We start from the raw sequence: 15,141 nt of genomic DNA, 5'->3' as shown, positions 1-15,141 counted from the left end.
TGACTGTGAAACCCTCCCTGTCCGAGATCCTCAGCCACCATTTAGGGACATAATTTCACCAAAATGCAAAGGGTAGCAAAAGTGACATCACACGCACCTTGGCCTCTGATGACATCACATGAAGTTATGTCATTTGACCCCACCCCTAAGTGACATCACGTGGAGCGATGGATCACAACCTTTCACCTCTTGACAAAACAGGAAGTGGCATCACATAGCATTGTTCCTAAGTACACTACGAAAAATATGGTTAATATATCACTGTGATATGATATGATATGACATGATATGATATGATATGATATGATATGGCATTTGTAACATGCCTATACACAAGTGTTTCAAGGCGCGACGAGGCAGGGAGGGGGGAACAAGGGGAAGACAGACAACGATCCTACTAGGCCAGGTGTCATTCAGACCGCGCAAGTGCAGGGGTAGGGGGAAGGGAAAAAGTGCAAGGGGAAGGGGAGGGGGGAAGTGCAATACAAAGTAAGTAGAATAAAAATAAATAAATAGGGCCAGCTGGTGGCAAGTGCAAGGCGAGTGCAGACAAGTGCTGGGAAGGGGGGGCTGTAGGGATACAGAGACAGTCCCGCAGTGCAGGGGTTGCCAGGGAGGCAGTGCAAGTGGAGAGTGGCTGGGCCCAGGACCGAGGTCGGTGAGAGTGGCCCAGTTGCAGATTCAGTGCAGTTTCAGTGAAGAATTTAGCAGGGGAGAGGGAGAGAGAAAGCAGAAGCAAAGAGGAAGGATTTGAGGTGCTTCCGGAACCGGAGATGGTTCTCCTCAAGTTTCAGGGAGGCAGGAAGGCTGTTCCAGAGGGAGGCCCCTGCCGTGGAGAGAGATCTACCCCCAGCTCGTTGCTTCGAGAAGCGGCTGACCCTGAGGGAGTTGGAGACGGATGAGCGAAGGGCTCAGGAAGGAAGATATTTAGGAAGAGAGAGTTGAAGGTATTTAGGCCCCAGGCCCCGGAAGGCCTTGTGGACAATGCAGAGGGTTTTGAACTTAATCCTCGCAGCCACTGGGAGCCAGTGTAGAGATTTCAGTCCTGGAGAGATATGGTCCCTGGGCTTGAGGCCAAGGACAAGTCTCGCAGTTCTGTTCTGGATGAGTTGCAGAGGGCGGAGAGTGGAGGCAGGCAGATTAAGATAGAGGCTGTTACAGTAGTCCAGCTTCGAGAGAACCAGGGCTCGGGAGACAGTGAGCTTCTGGGGGAAGGAGAGGAAGGGAAGAATACCTCTGAGGAGGTGCAGCTGGTAGTGTGATTTCTTAGAGACGTCAGATATATGAGGAGAGAAGGAGAGTGTGGAGTCGAAGATGACCCTGAGGTTTTTTGCCTTGCAGGTAGGCGCAGGAAGAGGGCCAAGAGAGGCTGGCCAGAGAGATGCAGGGAAGGAGGGAGTGGGTGTGCCGATGAGTAGAATCTCAGTCTTACTACAACCTGGCGCCTTCGGCCTGGTGCCTCTGCCTGCGGCCCTCCTCGCCTGTGAACGGAAACCTTCTTCCCACTCTGGACAGGCCCGCCCACCTCGGCTGCCTGTGGTCCTCTCGGTGGCCTCTGGGCCTGAGAGCGGGCGCGGCTGCCCTGGACTGCGACTTCAGCCTACCCACCGCGGCTGCCAAAGACTTCTCTGCAAGCGCCTTCTACCTGAATCCTGGTACCTGCGGCCCTTCCCGCTCAAGCACAAACACGACTGCCCAGGATCACAACTTTAGCCCTTCTACATTGGCGCCAGGCATCCTCCGTCGGTGCCCCTAAATTGGCCCTCAAGTTCTCAAGACCAGGCGTGTCTTCACAGGGCCGCCCGCCTCAACTACCTGGGCTCTTCCACCGGTGCTCCTATACTGGTGCCTCTAGTGCCTCCAAGAACTGGTGCCCAGCCCGACCGCCTCAGCTGCCTGGGCCCTTCCACTGGTACCCAACTGGAACCTTAGCCTGCTTGCCTCAGCTGCCTGGGCCCATCCACAGGTGCCCCTATCCAAGATCTGGTACCTTCTGTTGCCTCCACCTCAACCACCTCAACTCTTCCATCGGTGCCCACCTGGTTCCTCAGCCCCCCCACCTCAGTTGCTTTCACCTGCGGCCCTCCCCACTGTCCAGTCCTGGAACGTGATACCCCCTGCCCTCCCCCTTACTAGCTCTCACCTTCCACACACCATCCAGCCTCCTCCTGTCCAGCTGCCCTCCACCCTCTTCATAATCTCATAACTACTTGGGACGCCTGTCTACCCTCTCCACTCCCTGTCTTGTCCTCTTCCCGGCTACCAATCAACTTCCCCTTCCTCTCCCAAGTCCCTCATCCCATAACCAGCAAGTTCTGCACTTACCTACCTCCCACTTCCCAACCCCTGCTGCTAATCCTCTTCCCCTTCCTCACCCAAGCTTGTCCGTAGAGTGCTGACTCTTCTAGAAGCTACCACACTGGTCCCTGCTCTCGCTATCTCTCAACAACAACGGACCATCATAGCTCCACGCATCTCTAATTTCTCCGTTATGCGATCCGCTAATTCACCTTTTCACCGCCCTCTCTTCCCTTCCCCTCCCATCTCTTACTCTCCCCACCTTCTTCTCTCCCTCCTATTCTCCTTTTCCCTCCTCATGCCCAGTCCTCTCTTCTATCCCCACCCACTCTCCTCCTCTCACACACCCACCCACTTTCATCATCCTAATCTTCTTTACCCCCCACCACTCATCATCCCAACCTCATGAACGTGGCGCTATGGAACGCCAGATCCATCTGTAACAAGATTGCAGCAGTTCTTGACATATTCTTTCGCCTCAACCTCCACTTCCTATGTCTGACTGAAACTTGGACCCCCCCCATAATACTTCTGTCCCTGCTTCCCTAACTACCTCCTCGTCCTTCTCTCATATCTCTCGTGCTTCTGGCCGTGGTGGAGGAATTGGCCTCCTCTTCCACCCCAAATACCTTTCCTCCTCCTCCTCACCATCTCTTCCTTCTTTCCCTTCCTTTGAATTTCTCTACAAATCCTTCTCTTCTCCTCACCCCATTTCCTTTCTAATCATCTATTGTCCCCCTGGTCCTCTTTCTTCCTTCTATGAAGATCTTGATCACCTCCTCTCGCTTATCTCTCCCTCCCCCTCTCCTCTAACTGTACTTGGTGACTTTAATCTTCACCTCCCCTCTGCCCCTCATACCTCTCCCCTCTTCTCCATCCTCGACTCCTACCTCCTTTCCCCCCTTCCTTCTTCCCCCACTCATTCCTCTGGTTTCACTCTTGACCTCATCTTCAACTCTTCCTACCCCTCTTCCCCAGTCTCTACTCTTCCTATCTATCTCTCCGACCATGCCTTACTCTCCTTCTCTCTTTCTCCCACCCCACACTCCTCTACTAGGCCTTCTCCTCCCATCTTCTCACGGCGTGACCTTCGCAACTTTGATCCTTCCCTCTTTATTGACACTTGCTCTTATTCTCTCCCCTCTCTCCATGACTTCTCTTTATTGTCAGCGAATGATGCTCTATCCTCTCTTTCCTCTCCCATCTCCACTTTCCTTGATCAACTTTACCCCCTTTCTCTCTTCCGCCCAACCCGGAAACCATCTCAACCTTGGCTCACTCCTCAACTCCTCTCAATGCAGCGCTTTCTCTGACGTCTAGAGAGACTCTGGCTCAAAACCCTCTCGCTTTCCAACCAAACCTCCTATTTGTCTTACCACGCTCTCTTCAACTCTTGTCTTGCCTCGGCTAAACCTTCTCCACTGCCAAGCCTCCCACCCTCGTCGTATCTTCCAAACACTTTTTCGACTCCTCTCCCCTCCCACTCCTGATCCCTCCTCCTCTTCCACACTTTCTCCCTCTGACTTTGCTAACTTCTTTTCCTCCAAGATTCTCACCCTTTGGCAAAAAATCAACTGCTCCTCGGACTTCCCCTCTTCTCCTCCCTCTGAGCCCCCCTCATCCTGCATGTCCTGCTTCTCACCTATCTCCCCTTCAGAAGTCTCCACCCTCCTCTCCAAAGCCCACCCCACGTCTGCCCCAACTCACCCTCTCCCATCCCTTCTCATCCCTAAGATCTACCCTCTTCTTATCCCCTACCTTACTTCCTTCTTCAACATCTGTCTTTCCTCAGCTACCTTTCCCTCTGCTTTCAAACATGCCACGATCATCCCTATTCTGAAAAAAAACATCTGCCAATCCCCTCCTCACCTCTAACTACCGACCTATCTCTCTTTTCCCATTCCTCTCCAAGCTTCTCGAGCGCCTCAACTACTCCCAGCTCTCATCGATTGTCACCAATCTCTCTCTCCTACCCCCGTCCCAATCTGGATTCCACCCTAAACACTCTCCTGAAACTGCTCTCACCTATATCCTTAACTCCCTCCTCTCTGCTAGGCACTCTAAGCAATCCTCTATTCTTATTCTCCTCGACCTCTCCGCTGCCTTCGACACGGTCGATCATCCCCTTCTTCTCCACACTCTTTCCTCCTTTGGGTTCAAAGGCTCTGTTCTCAACTGGCTATCTTCTTACCTCTCTTCCCGCTCTTTTACTGTTTCTTGGGGTGGCCGATCCTCCCCATCCCAACCTCTTGAATACGGCGTACCTCAAGGTTCGGTGCTTGGACCTTTCCTCTTTTCCCTTTACACCTCCCTCCTAGCCCCTGTTATCTCCTCATTTGGCATTTCCCACCACTTCTATGCTGACGACACTCAACTTTTCCTCTCTTTCTCCTCTTTCTCAACTGACCTCCACCTAAAACTTTCTTCCTGCCTTAATGCCATAAAGAACTGGATGTCTTCCCGCTTTCTCTTCCTTAACACTGATAAGACTGAAGTCTTATTCTTTCCCTCAAACTCTCTACCCTCTCCCTCTCCTCCGCCTTTTATTCACTTTCCTCCCTCCAATCTCCCTATCTCTCTCCATGCTCGTAACTTAGGCATTCACTTTGACTCCTCTCTCTCTTTCTCCCACCATATCTCGCTCACTTCTCGCACCTGTCGCTACCACCTATTCAACATTTGCAAAGTCCGTCCTTCTCTCACCTTCCATGCTACCAAACTTTTAATCTCCTCCCTTATCTTCTCCCGCCTCTTCTACTGCTCTTCCTTATTCTTCGGACTACCTACTTCTCATCTCGCCCCCCTCAAATCCATCTACCACTCTGCTGTTCGTACTCTCTGTCTCCTTACCACCGAGACTCCATCACTACTTCCCTCTCCTCTCTTGGCTGGCTTCCATTTCACTCTCAACTCAAATTTCACTTCCTTTGTCTTGTCTTCAAATCACTCCATGGTCTTGCTCCCCCTTACCTCTACTCCCTCATCTCTCTCTACTCCCCCTCCCGTTCCCTTTGGTCTGCTGACCATTTCCTTCTCACTGTACCTCCGTCCCCTTGTGCCCCCTCCCATTTCCGCTCCTTCCAACTCCTAGCCCCCCTGCACTGGAACTCCCTACCTCTTGCAATCCGCTCTTCCCCCACCTTCTCCTCATTCCGCACCTCCCTTAAATCTCTCCTTCTCCACTCCCCTCCTTGAAACTCCTTCCCCTTCCTGCCTCCCCTCCCTCCCTCTCTTTCCCCTTTACCATTTCCCTCCCCCACCTCCCCACCCTCTCCCTTCCCCTTCCCTCCTCCTACCCCTCACCTGTCCCCACCCCACATAGTCCTACTCCACTATTCTCCCTATCTCCCTTCAGTTAATTGCTCTTCTTGCTGTTTTATTGACTGATTCATATTGTAACTTCGCTTCTACTGTTATATTGTTTACGTTTATGTTTTATGTATTAAGCTGTTCACTTGTACAGCGCTTTGGTGTAAAGCTCTTTATAAATCAATAAATACAATACAAATACAAAACTGGCATTAAGGCAGAGGTCATTGGCGGCACACCATTCCTGGATAGCAGACAGACAGTCAGAGATGAGGGAAGGAGAGGAGGAGGCCGAGGGTAGCCTTAAAATGAGCTGGGTATCGTCCGCATAGCACTGAAAGTTGGGGCAGAGAGCGGCGATGCGGTGGGCAAGGAGTGCCAGATACTGGTTGAACAGCCAGGGAGAGAGATTAGATCCCTGGGGATCACCACAGGTGGGGACAAAGATGTCAGAGAGGAAGGACCCAAGTTGGACCTGGGAGGGTCGATTGGAAAGGAAAGAGGTCAGCCACGCCAGAGCCTGACCAGTGATACCCAGGTTATCACGGAGACGGTTGAGCAGGATGGCATGGTTGACAGTGTCAAAGGCAGAAGAGAGATCGAGCAGAATGAGAACACACAGAGTCTTGGAGTCGAGGTTCAAGAGCAGGTCCTCACGGATGTTCAGGAGAGCAGTTTCCGTGCTCTGGCCGCTCTGAAGCCAGATTGATGGTCATGAAGACTACCAACAGTTTCAGCATGGAGGTTAAGCTGGGAGATGGTCAGTTTCTCCAGGAGCTTGCCCAGGAAGGGAGTGATGGAGATTGGGCGATAGTTAGCCGGGCAGGAGGGGTCGGAGGAGGGTTTCTTAAGAAGAGGGTGCACAAGAGAGTGCTTGAGGGGGGATGGGAAGACTTCAGAGGTGAAGGAGTGGTTGCAAAAGTCAGCCAGGGCAGGAGCCAGGGAGTCAATGTGGTCCTTGATAGTTTTGGAGGAACAGGGGGGAACCTGTTTAGATGAGACTTTCATAGATCAGACTTGTCTGGAAACCTCGTCAGCAGAAAAAAGTGGAAAGGCAGAGAAGGAGGGAGGAGGGGTGGCTGCAGAAGGGCCAGAGGAAGGGCCGGGAAGAGAGGGAGGGAGGTGATAGTAGGAGAGTGAGGACAGGATGTCCTGAGTTTTAGAGATGAGGTGAGAGGCCAGTGCAGTGCAGAGGGCCTGGGAGGGGACAGGAGAGGTAGATACTGCAGCAGGGTTGGCAAACTTCTTGCAGATTTTAAAGAGTTCAGCCGAGTTGTTAGATGCCGCAGAGATGTGGGCTTGAATAAGGGCCCTCTTCTTGGTGAGAAGGGAGAGACGGTATTGCCTTCGGAGCAGCAGGCAGGCCAGTTTGTCAGAGGATGAACATGAAGCACGCCATTTCCTCTCTGCCACCCGGCAATGTTATATACATTTCAAACAAGTATGGATTACCATAGGTATCGTTAATATCAGTTTGTATAGGCCCGTATTACCAATTACTGTGAATGCAAGCAATGTCCAAGGCCAAATGATAATGATGTGTTATGATACAGCAATTACACTTACGCGCTTTATTTAGAACACATATACATATCACCTGTGGTAGTACTCGTTTATCAACCTCAGAAGGATTCGAATCTGCAACCTTCAGATCAATCAAAAATTGCAGCAGCGAGCATTCAGTCGTTTGAGCTATCTTACTAGCTATAGCGATCTTACCGTCTAAAGGTTCTCAAAGTCATAAAGCAAATTACACTCTGTAGTGGATACCATTAAACTGATAAGTGAGATTTAATAGCAGGCCAGTTCATCTGCAGGTCTAGGGCACGGTTGGCTACATGTCAATCCTGCGTGAATTTACTTTTCAGGCTTCAGAGGTTGGCAGAAAACATACCATTGGGAGGGTTCATAACTGTGTATTAGAGAATTTAGAGTAGCGCAGGGAAAGCAGCAGACTCACATGGCATCCCGTACTCTGGGCACTCGTTACCTCATACATGCTGTTGGGATGGAAATTAGTCTGTCCCATCCCACTATGCGCTTTAGAGAGAGGTGAATTCCAAAGGTAGCCGTGCGAAATACCAGGAGTAAGGAAGCCGTGCTAAGGCAACCAACACAAACATAATATTGGGGAAATAACAGATACCTAATCGTAGGGAGCAAATATATTGAGACGCCATTTTGTAGTCATGAAAGACACAGAGAGGTTTACATGGCTGCATGGTAAATCATAGGCCCAGGGAAGAGACATTAGCATACTCAAACATGGCGGGAGGAATAGCTGTGCTGCTAAATTCCCACAGAACCCTCCCATTGTTTCTTAAACTGTTGCAATTACTTATGATCCCAGAGAAAGAATGTGCCCTGCAAAGGCCACAAGACAGCACTAGGCTAATCGCAGCATGTTCATCACAGCTAGGCCAACTGCATTCCCCCAACCCGTACCAGCCATCCAAGAGTAAAGGCACCTATCACTGACCTGGCCCAAGAACCCCTACATTCCACGATAGTGAGTGACCCCATCCCACAATCGATAAAACCAATTGTCATAAAAGATCAGAACATGCACAAACACTTCACCCCTTCCCATAAATACCCCCTTTGTAGTACGAGGTACAGGGAGGGATACATTATATATCAAAATGAGGTTGGAAGCCTTGGGTGCGAGGAGTGCTATATAGACAGAGTGCAGAAAATGTGGGTCAGTATGATTGTATTCCTTCCCTCCCCCTGGTGCCAGTCCCCGAGCCTACCAGGTGCATGTCATAATGATGTAGTAGTAGCATTAGCATGAAATAGTAGCCTTGGAACAGCAACATGTGAAGAGCCTGACCGTCACTCCCTGGATAGATGAGCCCAGCAGACCCACGTGGGAATACACAGACGGCATTGACGGGAACCAATCATAGCTTGGCATCCCCTATGGAGCAGGACCTCTCACTAACCAGCTGTGTGGGTTAGACCCTATGGATGACGTTCTTAGTGATGCTGTGGACTCTTATATCAACTGTTCATGATAATTCAGACAGAACGTTCTGAAGCATCAGAGTCCTCTGCTGACACCTTTAGCTTTTTGTACAATTAAACCTTGTTATCCTTGCAAGCAATCTCTCAGCAATTTTTCACTAGAGGGTTGTATTTTTTCTGGCATGAGCGTAAAGGGATTTGCCTTCATTTGGCAACCCTGATGCAATCCAAGTGTCCCAGTACCTGTGTAGGTATCCAGGCAATCTCTCCAGAAGGGCCGCGTGCACCAATAGCGAGCAGCCCCAAACCGCATACTCCCCAGTGGCCCTGCAGGAGCCTTCTTTGCAGAACCCTGCCTTCTGTTTGGAGCGGGTGCAGTTCCAAGGAGAGGTGCAGGCCGGTGTTAGAACCCCATGAACGGAGGAGTTCGGGTGAGCATGCCCACGTGAGTATAGCCTGCAAGGGATAACAAAGTGGGGTTGATTGTATGGAGCAGTGTGAACAGTGTGAATAGGTAGCAACTAAAATTGGGAGTGTGGCATGCCTGTGGATTGTGTTGATATTTTGTTTTTTTATTACTTTTTCAAGGCTATTGAGGAAAATGAAAACAAAAGAGAGGGAACCTCCCGGAGTGAGCGGGGAAGGTGGCACCACAACCACTGTTTAAACAATAGGTGAAAAGAGGAAATACATAGGAGCTCTGTATAATTAGAGAGCTCGGGAACAGTAGTGGTTGTTGTTTTAGTTAGTTATTTTTGTTTGTTTTATTGGTGAATTTCATGGTGCAGAGAAGAGGCCCAGGAGGGGTGTGTGTGTGGGTTGTGTATGGGACTGTGAGGAGAGCATGGGGTTGGGTGTGTGTATATAAAAAACCCTAACAGGTAATAGAGGCGTGGGGGAATCGAACATGAGATTTTTGATGACATTAAGTTACATTGTTAATGAAACGGAACGCATTTTTTGGACAAACTATTGTATAACTGTGGCACAGCAGCATAGGCGTAGCCCCACTACCAGACACACAGGAAACACGACTATGTGTGGAGAGATGCCATAGAGCACCTGTGTCAAGTATCACAACCAGTGGGTGACCGAGACTAGGGGAGGGTGAATGCCCCTCTCCTGCGCAGATCAGGGCACCTTTAACAGAAACATGTTGGAACATATTTCTACCTTCCTGACAGCGACGTATAAGGGGAGACCATTGCAGACCAGATACAGAGGATCACAATGGGGAAGGAGCGACACACAATGGTAGTAAAGATACAGACCCAGGAGAAGACGGGAAGACTTGGCAGGGAGAAAGGGAATATATCCATTAGCAACTCACCATGCAGAGGGGTAAACAATCCCAGCATATGTATTGGCAGGCACGAATGTAGCAACACCAGCCATGGCCCCACCTCCACCTTGTTTCCCCTCCAGATGTCACTAAACACACTGGGGTAAGTGCCAGAGACCTAGGAGTAGCACTGTCTTTGACACAAACGGAGTTAGCCAGACTATGGGATGCATGTGACGTAACAAAGGCAGACACACCATTGCAGCCAATGGGGGATGAGTGAAAGTCAGGAGACTTCTTGTTTAGAATAGACAATTCACACATAAGAACCATCCACATACAGCGTGACGTAGAGACATACAGCCTGGGTTACGAGAATGTAGGGTCACAGAGTGGAGATGAAGAAGATTGGAGTGAATTCAATGAGGTTGAGGACGATGAGGGAGATGCAGAACAGGCACCTTAACGCACCAGAGGGTGGACAGTTTGGGGGATGGAAGTTTGAGGGAGAGGTTTAGCCGGATAGCATTAACGAGGAAAAAGGGACATGTAACTAAGGGCGGGAAAAGCAACATGAGAATGCAGATGCCCCAAATATACAAGAGGGCAGCAAGGCCAAGATAAGATAAGAATAACCTCCTTAAAGCATTCCTGGCACTCACGGCTGGAGCGGGGAAATAGATATATGTGTTTGAAAAACACAGCAGGGTTGCCCTTGGCAATAGGAGACATTAAAAGCTTATTGGTGGCCACAGTTGGGGACCACGCTGCAGATGTCTGGTTGAAGGCAGGGTATCCGGGAGTAACACAGAGAAATGACTTGATTGAGTATCGTTCAACAAGATTAGAGTCAAGGTATGGGATGCACTGTGGCAAGCATTCCCAGACACTCTAGATTTACAGTCCATCATGCAATATACAATGAGGAATGATGAAGACGGAGCGCAATTTATCCTTAGGGCCAAGAGATGTGGAGGGCAGAAACGGGCAACACCTGGGGAAGAGAAACTGGTACAAAGTAAGCTGGCTTGGGAGGATAGCTTAGGGGCAACATGCTCGCCTTGGAAGCAAGACAACACGGAGCCACACAGGTTCGATCCCCGGGTCTGTGCTTAGAAACCTCTGGGTATTACGCGCGTTATAAATAACCTATCATATCATATATCATAAGCTAGGTATACCCCTAATGCTACGAGTTCCAGAATAGCTGCAGTGTGGGCTGTAGGAGGGCAAAGACAGTGGGGCGGGAACCCACAATTCTCTGGTCCACAGTGGCAAGGAGGACAACAACGAGGATGACTCTGGTTTTGAGGATTGAGAGGTGGTGGGTTTGGGGCCCAGAGGAGGAGGAATGGGACAGTGTTGGTCATGCGGGAAGTGGGGACATTTTTTGAGAGAATGTCAGAGTAGACAGGGTATGGGGCATTACAGTCAACAAATGTATGCCCCCCCAACCACAAGGGACCCCCCATGGATGCCCAAGGATGTCCCTTCAATACTGTATGAGATCTATAAAGGCTACACACAGCTGCCCCCACAGATAGCCAGCCCCCTCCACCACAGTACCTGCAACAGGCAGTACAGCATTATCAGCCCCACCCCAACATGTAGCAAGTAAGGAACATGAACACCTTTGGTGGTGTGCCAAATGGCATAGTGTCCCTGTTTCATAGCGCTACAGTGGTAGGAGGAAACCCTTTTTTGTTCCCTGGGACAGACATATACCCTGACTAGGACAGCCCGCAGAGAGCACAAATCCAGGTACCCAGCACAGTGATTCAGTATGTAGATGATTTATTGGTGTGCAGGGACAGTGAGCAGAACTGTTGCTGAGACTCCATCACCCTATTACACTGTGAACATGAAGGGTGTAAAGTTGACAAGGCCGAGCTCCAATACTTACAGCATGAGGTACTCTATCTAGGGCAGCTCATTTCTACAGATGGCAAAATAATTATCCCTGACAGGGCAGCGACAGTGCGCACCACTACCAGACCCGTTACAGTAAAGGACATGCAGACATTCTTGGGGTAATGTAACTATTGTAAGTCTTGGATTCTAGACTATGCAGCATACACAATACCACTCCTAGAGGGCCTAAAAGAAGCACAAAAGGAAAGCAGTAAAATAGAGTGGACTGCAAACATGATTCAGAATTTCAATTATCTAAAAGAAGTAATCTTTGCAGTCCTCTTCTTGCCACCCCAGACTACACAGACAATTTCTACATATTTTCACACTCAAATTGTACACATGTGGCAGTGGTACTAACGCAAAAGAGCACAATGGGCCACAAGCCACTGGGCTTTTACAGCAATACACTAGACTCAGTGATGCAGGGACAATTCACATACAAACAAGCTTTCGCTGCAGCTGCCTTTGCTATCGAGAAGAGCTCCACAGTTGTAATGGGTTGCTCAGTAATGTTGTACGTGTGACACTCAGTAGTCATAATCTTAGAACAATCAAAGTCCACTCTCACTACCCAATGCGCATCAGCGGATTAATTTATCCTGTCAAGCCCACATATCCATGTTGTAAGATGCAAAACAGTGAACCCTGCCAGGTTCCTAACAGAACCGTGCACAGACAAAGACTTACAGCAACTTGACTGTGCCACATATGAGGGAGGATGATATGCCCAAAGCCAAACACTGTCCTTTAGAGGAGGGAGAGGTACTCTTTGTTGATGGTTCAGTGACAATTGATCAGAACACAGGGTAGGGACATGCTGGGGCAGTAGTGGTGTGCTTAGAAGCAGGGGAGTAATGAAAAGATTACCCATGCATTATTCGGCACAAGCAGCAGAACTCATAGCACTCATTGAAGCACTTTGAGAGTCAAAGGGATATTATGCCACCATTTATTCAGACTCCACAAACGTCACCACACTGATGCACGTGGGTCTGTCACACTGGAAAAGGATGAGCTTCAGATGGGCCACTAGTGCAACATGCAGCATTAATTAATACCCTGATTTTTGCCCTGCCAGAGCCATCTGTGGTGTCGGTCGTCAAATACGCGGCCCACACCAATAAAAGGGACAAAATGTCATTGGGAATCACAGCTGATGATGCAGCAGCAACGTTGGCAGCAAATCTCCCGGGGCCCACACCTGCCGAGTATGTCCTCAAAGCCATCACCATGAGGCCAGATACAGACCTGTACACAGAACTGCCCATAGCACAGATAATAGAGCTTCACTGTAGGGCACCACAGGAAGAACAAGAGATTTGGCTAAGGCGTAGGTGCGTATAGTCTCCAACTGACCTCTTGTGCAGGCAACGATGCACTGGGAAAGTAGTTATGCCCGCAGAACTACTGCACACAGCTTTTGAGCAGTTGCACAACCCCTTTCAGAGCTCCAAACAACACATTGCAGCAGACATACAAGAAGATTGTTTTTTACCAAATCTCCAAGAACACCGCTCAACGATGGTCATGCAATACACCACCTGTCAAGTGTTCAGTACTGGAATGATCCTCCGCACATTGCGAGGCATTCTGCCCCGCCTGATTGGGCCATTCCGCAAGCTCCATATTGATTATGCGGACATGGGCGAGAGATGCAACAGAGCTCAATATCTCATTGTAGTGGTGTGTCCGTTCTCATGGTGGGTTGAGGCCAGCCCTTGTGCCCACCCAGACGCCAAGTGTACAGCAGAGTTCCTCATATGTGAGGGGTTCCCCCGATGGGGGGTGTGATGTTTTGAGATCAGATAACGGCATTCCCTTTTTAATTAACTCTTTAAGGAAATCACAGCACTGTTAGTCATTAAGCACTGCATGTATTTCATTTATCACCCCCAAGTGAATGGTGCTGTGGAACAAATCAATGGCCTTCTCAAAAGTAGGCTTTCCAAATTGTGTAACCCCATGAAAAAGAACTAGGTGCACTGCCTGCCCCTGCCACTGTTCAATTTGCACACTCAGCCCAGCAAGGACCATCACCTCTCAAGACATGAGATAGTGACAGGCAGATGCATTCAAATGGCCATCTCCCCTGTGAGGCAGGAATCAGATGCCCATAGGGCTGAGACAATTTTGGGAGAGGAATTCAAGGAATATTTGACAAACCTCACACGTGCGATCAAATGCATCTTACGTCAAATCGCACCATCTCACCCAGACGATGCTCAAAACAATACAGTTCCACTGGCTGACACAGCACATGTGCAACACTGTTGCCGGCGGAGCTGATGTATGTCAGAAGTTTTGTGCGCAAGTGGAACAACCCCAGGTTCCATAGGTCCTATGAAGTCATGTTTTCCACCTCTCTCGCAGTAAAGGTGAAAGGGCTTTGATATTGTATACACCTCTCGGATATTCACAGGGCCCCACCAAATTCCACACCAGTAACCTAAAAGTAAAGCTGACAATATAAGTGCATATACAAAAGAAAACCAAACATGCATTGCTGCTGGAAGCTTAAGGTCTGTAAATTAAAACAAAACTCTCTCTCTGCCCAACCATCCCTTTTTTCATTACCATTCTTGTTCCCAATACAGCTGAAAACATCAAATTATTCATTGCATAGCAATAGCAATGTTATTAGTTCTACTAGAATGTATTTGTAGCAATGCAGCCTGCATTTCACATTTTGCTCACCATCCTTTTGTTACTGTTGAGAATATATTGGTTGTCATCATTGAAATGGGCAAGCCATCTAAAAGAGGGGGGGCTGAACAAAAGCACACCTCTACATTTAACTGACACAACCCTTAATTTAAATGAACCATTAAAAACAACTGTATATGTGTATAATACATCCCGAGCAAATAACGCCATTGCCCATATGACTGTATGCATGAGTAAAATGTTTGAAATACTACTTCCAAATATTAAAAATCTCTTTTATAGCATAAATAGTAGTGATAGCACCACGATTAGCAAGAACAGATTACCAAGGAGATATATATTGCGCCATGACAGAATGAAAAGACAAGCGCATAGGCTTAAATATGATGCATACCATGGCCTAGTCCTGTATGTGGTTGAAGAGATCTGTCATTCCGAGCACTCGAACAGTTGGTACTCTGACATGAGTGCCGTGGGTAGACAAACAATCAAAAGCAGTTGCTAAGTGTGCACGCATCGGGGGCACCCATGGTTTTAGTACCACTAGAAGTACCAATTACATAGGCACAATGCCTGATTCAACTTGTGCTATGTAGGATCAAATGCACTTTCCAGGCAGGCAACGTGCATCTACAACTGGTCGATCCAGATGCCCGGAAATGTAAAGCCAGTCCTACAAAGGCCAACTGTCTAAAGCAACCCTATTT

This window comes from Ambystoma mexicanum, chromosome 12 (genome assembly GCF_040938575.1).
Source record: "Ambystoma mexicanum isolate Mex_15411 chromosome 12, UKY_AmexF1_1, whole genome shotgun sequence".
Taxonomy (NCBI): Eukaryota; Metazoa; Chordata; class Amphibia; order Caudata; family Ambystomatidae; genus Ambystoma; species Ambystoma mexicanum.
The sequence above is the reverse complement of the archived record's forward strand: the minus strand, read 5'-3'. Positions refer to the sequence as shown.